Below are 17,054 nucleotides of genomic sequence, written 5' to 3' on the forward strand. Positions count from 1 at the left end.
TGCTATCAACTGTTTTATCTGGAAAACTGAAAAAAGCATTTGATAAAATTCAATACTTGTTTAAAAGAAAGAAATCTCTCAGTAAACGAAGAATAGGGAGGTGTTCTACTAGAATCCTAAAATAAACAATATTATCTGCAATCATCAGATGTCAGAAGCATTCCTTGTAAAATCAAAACCATACAAGAATATCTGCTATCATACCTTCTATGTAAGACCATATTAAAAGGTATAAGGATTAAAATAGAAGATCCAAGAAGTATTATTTGAAGATGACACAAATATCTACATGGAAAATACAAGAGGTTTAACTAGTAAGAGAATTTAGTAGGAATGATGGAAACCAAAACCATTTTCAAAATACCTTCTAAATAGATATAAATCTTATAAAGGATATGCAAGACCTTTATGGAGAAAATTATCCAAACTGAAGACAAAAAAAGACACTGTAACTAAATAAAGCTATGTATCATGGGAAGCTTGACTACAGTAAAATATGTCAATTCTCCCAGAATCCATTTAGAAATTCAATGCCATTCCAGTCAAAATCTATTAGATATTTTACTCCTAACCTGATGGAAGTTAGCAAGTTGACCTAAATGAAAGGCCAAAGGTCAAAAAACAAATAAATAAACAGACAAAAAAACAAAACAACAACAACAAAACAAACTCCAGAAGAACAAAGGTCTAAGAAGGGAAATAAAACAAGATTTGATTTACTATAAAACTATTATAATTAAAACTGTGTGGTACTGCTATAGTATAGACAAACAGATCTATGAATAGATGAGGGCTTGGTGTATGACATGTGGTATTATAAATCAATGGGCCTTACACATTAATGTGGAAAGAATTTTAACCGGTTAACCATATGGAAAAGGACAGAATTATATCTCTTCTGCAAACAAAAATCAATTACAGATGGATTAAATAATTACACATGAAAAATTACAAAATGTTTATAAGAAAACAAAGATGAGTATGTATCATAGGGTAAGGAAAAATTTTTCAAATAAAGCACATATTAAATCATAAAACTGACACACCTGATGATATAAACATTATACATTTTTGTATAAATAAAAGAGGAAAAATTTGAAAGGTATTGTTAGGATTTTTATCCCAAATATGTGAATAAATCCTGACTTTTAAAAATTAATTAAAAAGGACAGAGATTCCATTAGCAAACTTATATACAGGAAATTCAAAGAAAAGAATACAAAATCCACAAAAGCATAAAAAGCATTCACCTCATAACTCTCAGGAAAATGAAAATTAAATACCATTTGTTGGGTATTTGCTTGAAAAAAATTAAAACATCTGATATCTAGCTAAGATACAGCCAACTCTTACATGCTCTTTATATATTGGAAGAAATATACATTGCTAAAACTGCTTTAGAATATTTTTGGCAATTTCCAACAAAATTGAAAAAACATAAACCTTGGGCTTTACACTTCCAATGCTGGATACCTCTGCTGGAAGAAAATATCTCTGATAGGAGAACAAGTGATATACAAGTACTCAGCACTCAAATTGTTCTTGCTAGTGAAAAGTAAGACACAATCTAACTTTAGGATGAGAAACTGGGTTACTAATACAGGTGACTTCTATATAACTATTAAAATGAATAAATTACATGAATTAACATGGATAAATTTCAAAATCAATCTTAAATGAAAAAGTTGCCAAAGGATGTACAGGATATATTTAATGTAAAATTTCAAACACATAAAATAGTATATAAGATTTAAGGATGGAAACATGAATACATATAAAATATATATGACAGTAAGTCACCAAATTTATGATTATGTCTGAGGAGGAAAGAACTCTCCCTACCGCACAAGGAGATTTACATAAAATAAGGTTTGGTGACATGTATAAATGTCTCACTACTTTCTATACTTCCTGTTTGAAATTTCTCATAGCAAATTGAAAAAAAAAAAAAACAAAAAAACTAAGTTGAATTTTAAGAGAAGATGGAACAAATTCAACTTATGAGAAAAAAAAATGCTGAACAAAGGCGTAAAACACTGAAATCTGGATGGTGGTAGGGAACTGTGATATCTAGGATTCTGCAATTTTTCAAGTGTTTGTAAGCTCTGCTCCACACTAAAAGCAAAAAAAGAGAGAAACAAAACTGGTTAGAAATCTTTGATACTATCTGATGTGGTTTCTGTAGAGAAAAACTATAAAAGCACAAAGATAAGACTCTGGGTCTTATATATCAAAAAATGGTGAATAAATGTACAGCTTTGTTTTAAGTCAAGATATTGAATTTAGAAGATTAAAAAATAGAAGCTTAAAGTGTTAAAATGTCATCGAACATTTTAGCTTAAAATTTTTTCAAATTAAAAAATTTAATTAATTTTATGATATAGTAAAAGATAAACTAAACATATTGACTAAAACTCAAGTGACATATCAATACCATTGACCTATGTAAACTACCAAAGTAAAAGTGTACATGTCTGAGTTAAAAGAGTTTATGTTTAAAGCTCCTGATGTATGATTAGGCAGTCTGTTCATTTACTGACGAAGAGTCAGGCTAGCTCAAGCACAAAATTTGGGCAGGCAGTGATCTTAAGTGGTCACTGTCTGCTATCTAAACATTATACACTCTGATTGTGCCTCTGTTATATTCCTCAATGTCCTCATTTCCAGCTTTTTCTGTCCTCCTTTAAAGTTCTGCTATACAACTCTTGGATCTGTTTCCTAGCAACTGTTTCTTTGCTCCTTTTGGTTTGTGTTCTGGCAGTGTGGTCTACAATTAATATTTATTTTCTTCAAGTGACAGTCCAACAGCTTCATGTTGTTCCTTTCACCTGTAGTGGTGTTCTCATTGATCAAAATGATGATCAATCTAACCCCTTCCCTAATTAACATAGTCAAAATGCATTACTATTTACTGTTTATGAACCGGGACTGGCATCAACTGGGGACCTTAGTAGAAATGTAGAATTTCAGTACCAAAACCCAGACCCATTGAATTAGAAACTGCACAGATGCCAGATGATTCATAAGTTTGATATGCACTGCTACAAATAATTTAGTTAAAAAAATCTTATCAGGCATCTTTCATATTGTGTAGAGCATATAAAAAAAGTAAACAATAACGAAAACAATCCAAAACTAGATACACATGTACTTGCCTTTTAGGAAGCCTGACACAAGGGAAGATTATGGGATGAAGTGCATTTTGAATCTGATAAAATAGATACAGAGAAAAATTATCTGCTTCAATAGAAAAGTGCATTGTTGAGGGCACAGTTTTTCACATTTTTATTATATGAAAGCTCTGTCTTCCACTAGCTTCGAGCTACTACTTTACAACTGACAATTGGAGATAACCAATAGCAATGTACAATAACTGTCAATATTCTTATACATTTTGACTGGTGAAGGTTCAATGAACTTCCCTGCCTCTTACTGTGGAAGAAGTCATTTTGCCCCCATTTGCTCATTTATTTCAATATTTCCTATCTATAAATGTGTCTGCTCTTTTCATTTTCATTTAAATGGACTTTACCATCTTACCAGTTACCTGGTAGATAAGTTAAATAAAAATCTTCAACATGTGTTCATTTTATACGTGTGACAGTCATGATTTAATCCTCTTTCCTTTTGTGTAAACATCTTTCAACAGAAGAATATATGATCTGTTCCAGCCAATCATTTTGATTAGTGTAATATCTAAAATTCTTAATAGAAGAAAAAATATCCCACTTCTTATAAGATAACAAGCAAACCAATAACATGTAAAAACCCTAAATGTGTTCATTTAGAGTTCATTAATTTGGAAGCCCATGCCCCCATCTGCTTAGGAAGATTTCACCAAGGTACAGATGAAATATAGGGTTTCAAGTACTTGAATAACTACACCCAGTGATGTAAATTTACAAATATTAACATACTTAGTTCCTGAATGGGTCAATGGGTTTTCTAAGGCCTTCCTGTATAGATGTTTATGTACTTATTTTGAATTTCAAATAGCAGAAATACCTTTGACAAGCTGTATTTCACTTGAGCCCTGAACTCCTGGTTCCTTAACAGCCATAATTAAAGAAATCCTCTGGGATTTCATCCAAGAGGATGCCCTCTTGTTTACCTATGACCAGGCCAACAAAACCCCTTCAACTTCCAATTTTTTCTCCATTTATTAATTTATGAATGATTGCTGAACTGTTTCTCCATGATGATCAACTGGGACAAAATGCTTATTAAACAAACTTGAAGTTCTTTTCTTCTCCCAGGCTCCTGAACTTTGGCCAACTATCACAGCCAAAAAACTCCTCCTAAGAACTGATGTGCTTCAAGGTAAAATGTTCTCTAATCCACTATTAGATCAAAACACCCTTAATATCCCACTTCCTAACAACAATTCTTTCTAGCATTCTTTACTTCTCCCCTGCAATGCCTGCAAATCTTTTGGTCACAGTTCTTCCCATTAAAACACCCTTTTCTCTTCTTGCAATAAACTCTTGGGATAAAATCTTTGCTTCTAACTCCACACTTTTAAATTTACACTTTCTCTTAAATGAATCTGCAGTTTGGACTTTCTCCCGTTTTAGGATTGCTGTCACTATTTTAATAACTTAATTGGTAATATTATGTTTTGATTCTAAGATTAACATTTAATGTTTTCTTAGCATTACCAGAAGAATCAAGAGAGAAGGATATAAATGTAGATTTATTAGACCACTTCTACTACTTTAGGTAGTAAACAAAGCATTTGTTTCTCATGCAGTTTGAACACTGCCAAATCAGGGAATTAATTATTCAGCTTAACTTCATGTCTTTAGTTCAAAATGAACTTTTACGTGTTATCTCTTGCTATCTATTATCAAACTATAAGATAAGTAGGTTAGGTGAATTGAGGAAATTGAGCAAACACACATGGCCAGGGTGCACACAAGTCTTAAGGTTCTTACCCTGGGTGAAAGAACACTACCACCATCACTAACAAAAACTACAGCAAAATAGCCAATAATGACCCAATTAACATAACAAAAAAGATAGCCACTGATACAATAATAGCAGAGGGAAGTGAGGATTAATCAGGGAACTTAATTTTTCTTCCCACATTTTGTAGGAACGCTGTGGATTTTGTAGGAAAGGTGTGGCAATGTATGTTCTAATATGTCGATTTCTCTTAATGCTGTGTTTCTGGTCTTCTAAGATGTTACCAAACAGTATTTATTAGTCCTAGGATGTTGAGTAAAGTGATTGGGAAAATGAATTTTAATTGTACTGTTGAAAAACTTGCAACACTTCCTACAAAATAAAGTCTGGACTCTGGAATAACTTGTTCCAACTGCCACACATTCCAAGTTAAACTACACTACCTACAAAGTTTTTACACTTTATGCTTTTACAGTGCCCTCTCTGCTTAAAAAACCTTTGGCACTTTCTGTGCCATGTGATAATTATTTAACCTTCAAGAAACCACCAGCCTCTTTATATCAGGCAGTCTTACAGAAATACTACAGTTAAAGGGCCTCCTTCCTGTGTTTGCATACACTTTCAATGTATTGAGACTTTTTCTCTATTACCTCTTAGATGGCAGAAAACAGCATTATCATGTTATTTTCTCCACCAACCAATGTAAAAGAATAACTTTAGGAACTTCATTTTTCATAGTAATATCACCTTTTTTTTTGTTGTTACTTGTTAGTCTTTTATATATTTAGCTCTGTGAGGGCAAGAAATCCCCTGGGTCCTGTTTACAGTTGTGGCTTCTTTAATTAGCACAACACTGGGACTTAACAGACACTTAAGATCTTTTGAATGAATACATGTTCAGAAACTCCCAGAATCTCAAAATCAGGAAGGCTGAATCTCCCTCAAATCAATGTGACTAAGTCCCAGGATCTTTCGATTATTCTCACCCAAACCTGTAGTGGTCCCATACACAATGCCCCTGGTTCATAGTTACACCAAAGTGACTGAAGTAAGCAGAGATACGTCCAATGAGCACCTACCAAGCTCATGGTACCAGAGAAAAAGAAAAAAAATTATTACTTGGTTTCAGGCCTCAACCAAACTGTTCAGGGTGAGGGACTTCCGATTAAAAAAAAAAAAAAAAAATTTCAAAACAGGAAAGACAAACTGTATACGGGGTTCGAGGCCACAATAATCCTAAGTAGTTCAAGCCTAAATTAGAGCTTAGAGGGCTCTGAGCCTCCCCAAGAGAGGCGACAGCCACGGAGGTGATAGGAGTGTGCTGGGCCTTTACCCAATGGGGTCACAGACGAACCCGAGGAACAGCTGGGGGCCGCACCGGTTGGGAGGCTGGAGCAGGCCCCAGCCCGCAGCTGGAAACCCCTCACCGCGCAGGCTCCCTCTACCAACTCCCTAGACACCTGGAGGCCCCCGGGCTCCCTCCCCGCCCAGGGGCCCGTCTCCACAATTGCTCACCTCCACAGAGCCGCCCCCAGTCCCCTTCTACCTTAGCGGAGCTCTCCGCCGGGTATCCGCACCACCGCGTTCAGGAAGGCCTAACTCGCCTGCCCGCCTTCGGAGTCGTCCCCGCGCTACCACCGAGAAGACGGCGAGGGCCGGCTAGAGAGGCCCAGCGCCACCATCAAGAGAGGCCCGACAGCAGCCTAGAGCGGAACTCCGCCTGGCCACCTCCGTGGGGTGAAAAGGACTCGGAGGCAAAAATGAGCAAATGACTCAACGCGAGGCAATAGTTGCTTCAGACGCTGACTGGTATTTACCGTCCCCGCTCGGTTAGGGAATTGGGAGGTCTCTAGGGTTCATCTGTTAGGAGACGTAGGTTCTGCTAACTTGAATTGCCTTCGAATCTCTCCGCCTGTGCACGGTACCAAACTTTTTCTCCCAGATACCCCTAACCCTTGAAGGGGAGTGGACGCGTCAAAAGCACCTCAAGAACGAGCGTTTGATTTAAGGTCACAGATTTTATCTTGCTTCTTTCATTCAAACGAAATATATTCTAAAAAATTTACCCCCCCCCCTTTTAAAATAATGAACCATGAAATAGATATTATTTTGAGTAAAATGTAGCCGCCAGGAATTTTCAGAGGGAAGAAATGGCCTCCTTGTGTCCCTATTGTCTGCCACAAGTAGGCGCTCATTAATTTTTAAATTGAACTTTTTTCACCTGCGCTCATCTAGAGCTCATGTCCATCCTTCTCTTCTTCTCGCCCACCCTCTTTCTTTTGCAAAGGCATAGATGGAGGTTTATTTAGGAAAGTACCTACATATTCAAGGGAAAATGGGGGCAATCTCAAGAGAGATGCCTTTGGGGTAAAACAAGGAATATACATTCAAGAGAGCATGCTGGCTATCTCTAGAGGGACAGACAGTAACTCAGTGGTGGGTGTATTAACATCTATAGAGGACTGGTTGCTAGGGACTGGACTAGAGGTAGAAGCAGGGTAGAGCTGCATGATTTCCCACCAGTTTTCTCTGCACTTGAACATTGCCCTCAAGTTAGAAGGGCATGGGCCAACGTCATGTTGCTTAGGAGTTGCAGTTGTTCCTGGGTGCTTTTTGCACTTCGAAGGCTCATGGGTGCTTCTAGACTCAGTATATTTCTCTCAATTCCTAATTAACAGCTGCCCCAGATATTGATCCCTTAATCCAAAGAGTTGTAAGTGGGAAAGATCCATTTTCTATGACTACTTTAGGCTGGCTTGGGGTGATAACCCTGCCTCTTTAGAGATCAAAGGTCTCATCCTGACTGATCTAAAGGAGATAGACACTGCTCTCAGCTGTGGGATAAGTTGGAATTCTTTTGTTGCCATCCTTTTAACATGTAATTCTTCTAATTATGGAAGATACAAACTTTATTAGGAGATTAAAAAGTCAAGGATTGAGCAATAGGAGCCAAAGTATAGTTACCAGAGGTCCTAGTAGTAATTACAGTCAGGTGAGGCTATCTATGCAGGTAAGCTTTAATAGTTTTTATTTGTCCATATACATCTCAGGATATGAATTTCTTTGTTCTTTTTCAAAAGCATGTCTGTCAAATCAGACAAATTAACTCAGGGCAAACAATTTTAGCAGAGTCTCTTCTGATAGTTCTTATCAGACACTCATACATAAGGCTTAATGTCTTTTTCACTGAAGGTTCATGATCTTTTAACCATATCGATGTGGGTATAAGAGGACAAAAAAACCCAAAAAGTATTCCTGTTTTAACCTGCAAATGAACAGCATAGGACAGGGAGCTCATGCTTGTTGGTAATTTCATATATCTACTGGAAATTGTTTTCTGAAGTGAGCCTGTGGTCCGTTCCAACATTTTGATCTTTCATACTGCTGCTCAGGTAGGCAGGATTTTGGACACTGACCATATTATACCAATCTTAGAATTAGGGGATGGGAGAAAGGTGAAATCCGTGGGTAATCCCCTTAACTGTGTGGGTAGGAGGTTGCCTTGGATAGTTCTTTTGCTGGTAATTTTGTGGTTGGCGCTTTGCTAAGTATATACTGACTCTAAATGAATAAAATGTATTCCTGCTCGCAAGGAGTTCACAGATTAGTGAGATAGGAATAAATCATTAATCATGGTGTGATTTGATAAGTGCTATAATAAAAGCAAAGGGATATGAACAGGATAAAATTTGAGGTACTAATTAATGTGCAAGGGCATTCTGTGGGGGGAAGTGATTAATGCTTGAATTGTATTGTCAGATGGGAAATGGACTTGATGCATTGGTGACCTCTGGGTGAACACTGGGCTAGCTAATAGGCCAGAGGTGTGAAACAGCAGGCTCAAGAGACCAAATTAAGATTCTTGAATCAATGTAAGTATCAAATGAAAAACTATAGGAAGGAATTGTAGTAAGTTGACTTGTTTAGGAAAGGGTGCAAGCAGATGGAAACTACCTGAATCACTGGTTAAGCAATGTTAGCATGACCTTTCTGCCATCTTTGCCTTCTCCACTGAAGCTATGCTTAAGACAACCAGAGGTAAGGTTTCACCAAGGAGGCCCGAAGGTGGAAAATGCTTTGGACAATGGCAAGTACATTGTGTTGGGTAGATGTGAGAAGGTATGCCTGGCCACAACCAAAACTTACAAATTAGACTCTGAACATTTGTTTGCATTTCTTTGGTAGAGAACATATGAGACTGTTGTAGCTTTCACCAGTATGTGGCCAACGTAGGAGTGACATAGTTGTCAGTCTAGAGATGTCATGATTATTCATGACTCATTTTTCAATCCCTTTTGAACTATAAGTGACCCTCTGTTCCATCATATTTTCTGTGTATTTTAACTTTGGCATGCCTTATAGTTTACTAACTTACTATGCATATTTAACACAACTCTGCCTATGTTTCATAAAGTACTTGCTTACTCATATTCTATATTTAAAACACCCTGGGAGTTTTGCATTTATTTCATAAGCTACTAGCTTTCTTACAACACTTTTTATGAATTTCATACATCCCTAATTAAACTGCAGAAGAATTCAGTATGGCTGGAGAGATAAGTAGAAGACAATACCCTTTCTATGCCTTATTATAGATACCATATTTTATCCTGATGGAAACTATAAAGCCATAAGGAATATGGAGAATGGAGGAGAGATACAGTCCTGGGCAAGTCATGGAATCTCTCATCCTAGTATAGATGATTGATAGTAAGAGCTTCAGTGAACTAAATTAACTAAGGTAGGGACCCTATGGATGAAGATTGATTCCCTTCACTCCACTCCCTACCTCCAACATTTGGTAACGCTTAGAGACATTTTGGGTTGTACTAACCAGGGTATGCTACTGGTATGTAGGAGGGTAAGGGCAGGGAAATTGCTGGACATTGCACAGTGACGAATCAACCCCCTACAACACGAGTTATTTGACTCAATTCTTCAGTAGTTCCAAGATTGAGAAATCCTAAACTGAAGGTATTAAGGCATGAAGCAGATAGAAGTTAAGCAAGAAGAGTAGGATTTTGTAACCGATTAGATAGCAATATTAGGAAGGAGAGGGTTCTGGTTTGGGTAACTGGGAGGACAAAAAGAGAAATGGGTTAGGGAGAATAGAGATAAAGACTTAATTGTTGGATATGCTAAGTTTAGGGCATCCAAGTGAAGATGAACAGTTGGCAGTTAGAAGGAATGGTTAGGAGATGAGAGGAATCTAGCAAATGTTGGTCTGTGAGAAACAATAGTTCTATCCTTGGGGATGGGGTAGGGCAATGAAGATGAATTACCAAGGAATATATAGGGTAAAATGAGAAAGAATAGGACTGAAGATTAATCCAAATTTTTGGACCTTCATTCCATCTTACTGAATCAGAATTTCTGTCCTTTTTTAAATCAGCTTTTTCAACAATGTAACCAAAATATCTAACAAGAACAGTTTTAGAGGAAGAAAGTTTATTTGGTGCTCACAGTTTCATAGGTCTCAGTCTATGGATGACTGACTCCATAGCTCTGGGCCCAGTGTGAGGCAGAACATCAAGGCAGATGGGTATGGAGGAGGAAAGGAGCTCAGGACCTGGTAATCAGGAAGCTGAGAGAGCACCACTCACCAGGGACAAAATATATACCCTAAAGCATACCTTCAGTGACCACATCCTACCTATTTACATTTGCCACCCACTTGTCCATTCAAGTGGATTAGCACACTGATTAGGTTAAGGATTTATAACCTGATCATTTCACCTCTGAACTTATTTGTGTTGTCTCACACATGAGCTTCTGGGGCACACTTCATATCTAAACCATAACAGTCCCCCAGGCCAGTCTATCAGATTAGAATTTCTGCATGTAAGTTCCAAGAATCTGTTCTGTTTGCGGGCAACCCTGAGTTATTTTGAAGGACAATGAAATTTCAGAACAATGGATTTACTCTAAGAAGTTGGAGAAGAAGCAATAAGGTAACAGGAAAACTAGGGAAGAGCAGAATTCCACGAACCAATAAAGGAGAGAATTTCAAAGCAGGGTCTGGCAGTAGATAAGATTGCTGTAGGCCAGAACTGGTCATTAGAAGTATAATATGGGTCACAAGTGGAATTGCAGATTTACTAGTAGCAATATTAAAAAGGTAAAAAAGGAGCAGATGAAATTAATTACAGAAACACGTTATTTAACCCAAATGTCGAAAAAAATCATTTAAACATGTGATTAACATAAAAATTAATGAGGTATGTTATATCTTTTTCCCTATTATCTTACAAATCTGATATGTTTTATACCTTCAGCACGTCTCAGTTTGGATCAGCCACATTTAAATTATCTGTAGCTGTAGGTGGCTGGTGGCTACCACATTGGATAGTACAACTGACGAAGGTCATGTAAAAAAGAATTGAGAAGAACTGCAAAGAAATGAAATAAAAAAGAATAAAATGTATTCTTCAGGTAGTGTAATATGATGGCCATACAGGGTGTGAAAACAGTTTTTTCAAAGAAGTGAAGATAAGGGTAGAAGAGAGCATATACCCTGTTAAAGACTGAGAAGTTAGAGAACATTTTCAAGAAACTTTACTATGTTAACTGTGAAGAACTTTACTTTTTATACCTTTGAATATGAATTTTAAGATCAAACAACACAATTCAAGTATTGTAATATTAAGATTTAAGAATTACATTTGGACTTTTGCTTCAACAGAATTGCTCTCCTACTAGAAACAACTAGAAACATGGGCAAAACATAAGAAATAATTGCTTTCAGACTTTGGACAGCAGGCTATGCAGGATTGTGATCCCTGAGCAAAGGGAAACAAATGTTGAGATTTATAGTGACCCTAGCTTACCATGTAGAGGAAGTGTCCAGGGAGTGATTAGAGAAAGGAGGGGATTCATATGGAGGCCAGTCATTTAGCTGAATGGAAGAGACAAATGGGAATTCAGGGAGGCCAATGGGCAAGAGTATCAGGGAAGAAGAGGTGGCATAGAAATAGAGTCTTGGACATCTATAGAAGTGTTCCCTTGTACCTTTGGCTGAATACTGATATATGCAATAAAAGGGTGAAGTTCAATGTGGATGAAGTAAAAAGCCCCTAAAGCAATAGACCAAACAATTTCTGGTATTTGTAACAGGGATGGAAACAGTTTGTGTTCCCATCAACCAGAGAAGAAAGACTTTGTAATGAGTACTTGTTAGTCTGTACAATCAAAATAACAGTCAGAGCCTGGTCTGGTGGATGTGTCTGTCTCTGTTCCTAATCCCACCCCCCAATCTCCATGTGGTCTTGCTCCTTCTGCTAGTTTGGTCTTCTTTACCATGTGGCATCTACAGGATGGTTGGATTTCTTTCACTATGGCTCTGGGCTCCCAGGGCTGACAAGTAGGGTGAAATTTGCTTTGCCTTGTAAGATAGCATCTGGAGTCATGTAGTGTCACTTTCTCTACATTCTGTTGGTTATGCGAGAGTCATTCAGCTTGGCCCAGATTGAAAGGGGAAGGGGCACAGCCTCTATTCACTTGACTGGAGAAGTGTTAGAAAACACACAGATATGTTTTTAAAATGCTGCTATGCTTATATTAATGCATAAAATTGCAGGATCTAGCATCAAATCTAATAATTACCATAATTTCAAAGTAGCAATTTTGAGGAGTACCAAAAGATTTGTAACAACTCTATTATAAAAAATTTGGGATTTCTATTGGTTGTCAAGTTATTGGCATTGTAGACCAAATTACTAGTACTATAGTAGTACTAATGGGTACTACTGGTACAAGTAATTTGTTGTTTACATGTGCAAATAAATGAAATGCCAGATTTCAGCTAAAAGGAAAAATAGCCAACATATTATAAGAACAGGATTTGGGGACTACATGAAGTTAGAGATCATATAATATGCAAATATATAAATGCATGACATGAAAATTTCAATTTCTCTTCTAAAATGTGGGTGTTCTTGGGTGAGATCAGTGAAGGCAGACAACTGAATTAATTCAAGGTAGAAGAATGGTCAGTCAGTTGCATAAGAAGGATGAGGGAAAAAAGAGTTTAAGGGTTTATCATGGAAGTCACTTGATGACAAGAATTCTTCAGAACATTCAATGTCTGTTTAGTTTACTGTAGTGTTACCAGAGCCTAGCATTATTAGTTAAGTGAATGGAGTGGTTGAAGTGAGAAATCTCTGCAAACAAACAAGATAGAATTCTGATGACTATGAGAATGAAAAGAACTGGAGCCCTCAAATCAAAACAGAAGGTAAGGAGGTGAAGAAAACTGCAATCAAATTGCGGGAGTAAATAGTTATGGTTAGAGAATAGAAGTGAAGTTTAGAATATCAGCTGATAGAGCTGTTCTTGTGACAAGTCTCACCTTCTCATGAAAGACACTCATGGATGTGAAAATGAACCAGGAAATAGGAGACTTGAAATATTAGCATGCAGTGGGGACCAATTTTGGGATGAGATGGTATAATACTTTGAAGGGTGATATGATAAATGAAGGGGGATGAATTCTTAGTAATTGTTTTCTTTTTGCAAACTTTCATATTAAATTTTAACACAGTTCTAAGTGTGGAACTTAATGAATTTTCCTATATGTATCTCCCAGGTCAAGAATTACTGATATTCTAGAATACTCCATTGTACTGCACCCCAGTTTTTAACACCTGTTGCTGAAGGTAACTACTGTTCTTACTTCTCTCACTATAGATTAGTTTCGGAAGTTTTTTGAACTTGGAACTTTGGAATTGTACCGTGTATACTCCTCTGTGTCTGTCTACTTGTGCTCAATACTATGTGACATTCATTCATGTTGTATGTAGTAATAGTTCTTTGTCATTGCCAATTATATTTCTTTTACATGAAGGTGCTAAAATTTTATTCTGTTCATTTCACTTTTGGTAGACATTGGGTTTTTTTCAGTTTGGAGCGTTTGCAAATAATGTTGCTATGTGCATTCTGCTTTTCAGTGCACATAAATTCATACTTTTGATCAGGTATATAGTGACAGAACTCTTGGATCATAGGAAATATATATGTTCTGTTTGAGTAGATACTGACAAAGAGTTTTCCAAAGTTATACTCTTTCTAAGAGTTTTCCAAATTCATACACCTCCCAGCACTAATTTACATTCCTAAGCATGTTCACCAATGCTTGGGGTCTCCAGTTGCTATTGTAGGTTTTCATTTTAGTTATTCTAGAGAGTACAGAAGTAATTTTCTAAAGCTAAGTTGCTTCATTTTCCAATTTGGGGATACAAACAAAACTCTAAGTGAACTCTAGAATCAGAATGCCTGATTCAAATCTGATTTGGCTACTAGTTAATGGTGTAACCTGGGGGAAATTACTGTAATTCTATAGGCTTCAAATTCTCTGTAAAATGAAGATAATCACATCTACCTTGTAGGATTGTTTTGTGAAATAGATTAGTGTGTGGTTTTGTATGTGGGTGTATAAGTAACCCTTCGTATATGCACATAAAGATAGGTATAAAGGGTTTAGCCTGGCACATAGTAAGCACTTGATAACTGGTAGCTATAATTATTCTTGCTGCCATTTATGGACCTCCAATTATGTCTAGAAACACTGGGGGATCAGTGCACACATGTTCTCTCATTCACGACATGCTGTTTCAATCTTAAAAGATCATATTGAGCTGAAAAGTGGAGTTGCTCTTTGAACTGTTAACTCCTGAGTTCCCTCTCACCCATCTTGTCCCCTCCTTCCTGACAACAATATTTAATGGTCAATTGATTTAAAGAAGTATGACATAGGGAGCTTAACTGGTGATTGGCTAGTAGGATTGATTGAAACTGCATTTTAAGCTTCTGATTTTTCTCTTTTAAAGTGAAGATTTCAGACTGTTGCGGGGGTGGTGTGGGGGAAGGAAATACAGATCTTCTCACAGCTGCTACTCAAAATACTAGCCATATAGCCAGGAGAGAATTTGGCTCAAATTAAAGTCCCAGGGCCCTCCATTGCCATAATAATCATTATTGTGTCAATTAAGATTCATCTGGGTGTCCACAGTGTGTTTGGCATTCTGTCAAAGAAGGAAGTGGATGTCTACAGGAATGGTTTCAACCATTTTGCTTATGTCTCAGAATGACCCAAATGACATAAAGAAAAAGCAGAAATAAAACATTAAAATTTTGTAATTCAACAGCACTTAGAATTATAAAATATTAGAACTAGAAACAGAACCAACAGTTCTGTTGCACAGCATCTTCATTTAGAGGTTGATGAAACTCAATTTCAGAAATGCCAAAATTATACAACCAGTATGTATAAGTGACAACCAGTATTTGTAAGGGTTATACAACTGGTAAGAAAAAGGAGGAGTCCAGACTTACTCAGGTCTTCTAACTTAAGAGGTGGTGTTCCACTACTCTGACAGGCTGCATCTCAATCTGTGAGGATCATATTCTTAGAAAATCAGAAAATATAATATAGTACATATAATATATAAGTACATATAATATATAGTTTCATATCTTCTTTTGAATTGCTGTCTTGGAAAATCAGTTAAGTCATTAGATTCTACTGTTCTCTTTTCTATATCAGTCATAATTAGTGCTAGGGAGAGAAGTTACTGATGGCTTTGGTGGGTCTTATTCATATGAACACTATGAATAATTCCAAATGTTTCTGGAATTCCCTGAAAATAATTTCCTTTGGTTCTTTGGGCAAAATGTTGAAGAGCTATGCTGCCCACTTGCCAGCAGAGGGAGAACAGAACATTGTTTTGCTATTTTTCATCAACCTTTTCCTCATTCTGTTGTGTATTTTGATTATTTTACCCACTTACTTAGTACATTTCTTGGCAATTGTGAGTAAACCACTACCCTTTCCTGTACTTTTGGGGAGGGCAGAAAATGTTTCCATTATTGAATTTGAGTTTTATTTAACTGGCCATCAACTCAGCTGGTTTGGAAACTTCTTAAGCATAGTAGAAGCTTACTTATATGCTTTCACTTACTTTTCTCTGTAATATTGTATTAATTGAATGTAAATGTACATACATATGTTCAAACCCATTATATAGATTATCTTACCTTTAATAATTACTCCTAAGAGAAAGTAGCAATGTATCAAGAAGGTTTGGAATTATTTAGTCTCTTGATTTTCCTATGTAAGAGTATAAGTGAATATTGACTTCAGAGAAAGTTTATAATGATGACTTTTTAAAAAAAAATTTAACCCTTATTTTTGTTTGTTTGTTTTGTTTATGTGGTACTGAGGAACCCTTAATTTTGTTTGTTTGTTTTGTTTATGTGGTACTGAACCCAGGGCCTCACCCATGCTAGGCAAGTGCTCTACCACTGAACTACAACCCCAGCCCTAATGATGACTTTTTATAGCTAAAGTTTTAGATTAAAATTCAAGTATTGGTTGAAGTACCTCCTCATTTTTCCAAAACTCCTCTAAGTACATTTGCACATTCATGATTGCTTTGTTTTTAGTATCCTCAGAGGTAGAGGTACAAAACTGAGTGTATTACACACTTGCACTTTAAGAATTCATAATGGACTGTCACAAAAACATAATATTGAGATTTTAACAACAGTGTTGGACATATTCATGGGACAGTAAAGGTGCATGCAACACAGGCACCTAACCTAACAAAGGAAATCTGGAGTGCTTCTTGGAGGAGGGTTACCTGAACTAAGTCATAAAGGATGAGCAGAAATGCATCCCACTTCTTATTCTTCCCTGTCCCTCCTTATCTGCTTTATGTGTGCTTCCCTCCCCAGTATACATAGTTATGGTGAGAGCACCCGTTCAGTATACTAATGTACTCCATCCCAGGGCCACATGTGGGTGCCCAAAACATACTGAGCACCCTTCCTAGGATTTTGCACCATGGGACTCAGAGAAGCTTGAGTACTATCAACTGCTTTGTTTTTACCGTTTGATAGAGGAAAAACAATAATAACAACCATGTGAGTTATACTGAAACCGGAGAGAAGCAGAGAGGACTGTGAAGGAAGTGCATTCTCCCTGCATCTCCCAGAGGAATATATTCTGTTTTTATCTGTAGTAAGTGTGCAGCCACTTCGTTGCTCTGTTTTATGAGACATCCCAGTATCCTTATAATACAACTTTCTTTTCTTTTGAACTACTCTGAGATAGTTTTCTTTCCTTTGCAGCCACAAGAATCCCAATTGGTGTG

The 17,054-nt window shown here is 36.8% G+C and overlaps 1 long non-coding RNA gene across 1 annotated transcript in view; it reads left to right on the top strand.

The window, feature by feature from the left end:
• The first annotated feature begins 3,730 nt into the window (after positions 1-3,730).
• Positions 3,731-17,054, top strand: part of LOC306639486 — a 171,659-nt gene continuing 158,335 nt past the window's right edge. Inside the window, exon 1 of the long non-coding RNA XR_013757669.1 lies at positions 3,731-6,714. This is a non-coding gene — a long non-coding RNA (uncharacterized lncRNA). The remainder of the gene's footprint in view (positions 6,715-17,054) is intronic.

This window comes from Sciurus vulgaris, assembly GCF_902686455.1.
Source record: "Sciurus vulgaris genome assembly, chromosome: 11".
Taxonomy (NCBI): domain Eukaryota; kingdom Metazoa; phylum Chordata; class Mammalia; order Rodentia; family Sciuridae; genus Sciurus; species Sciurus vulgaris.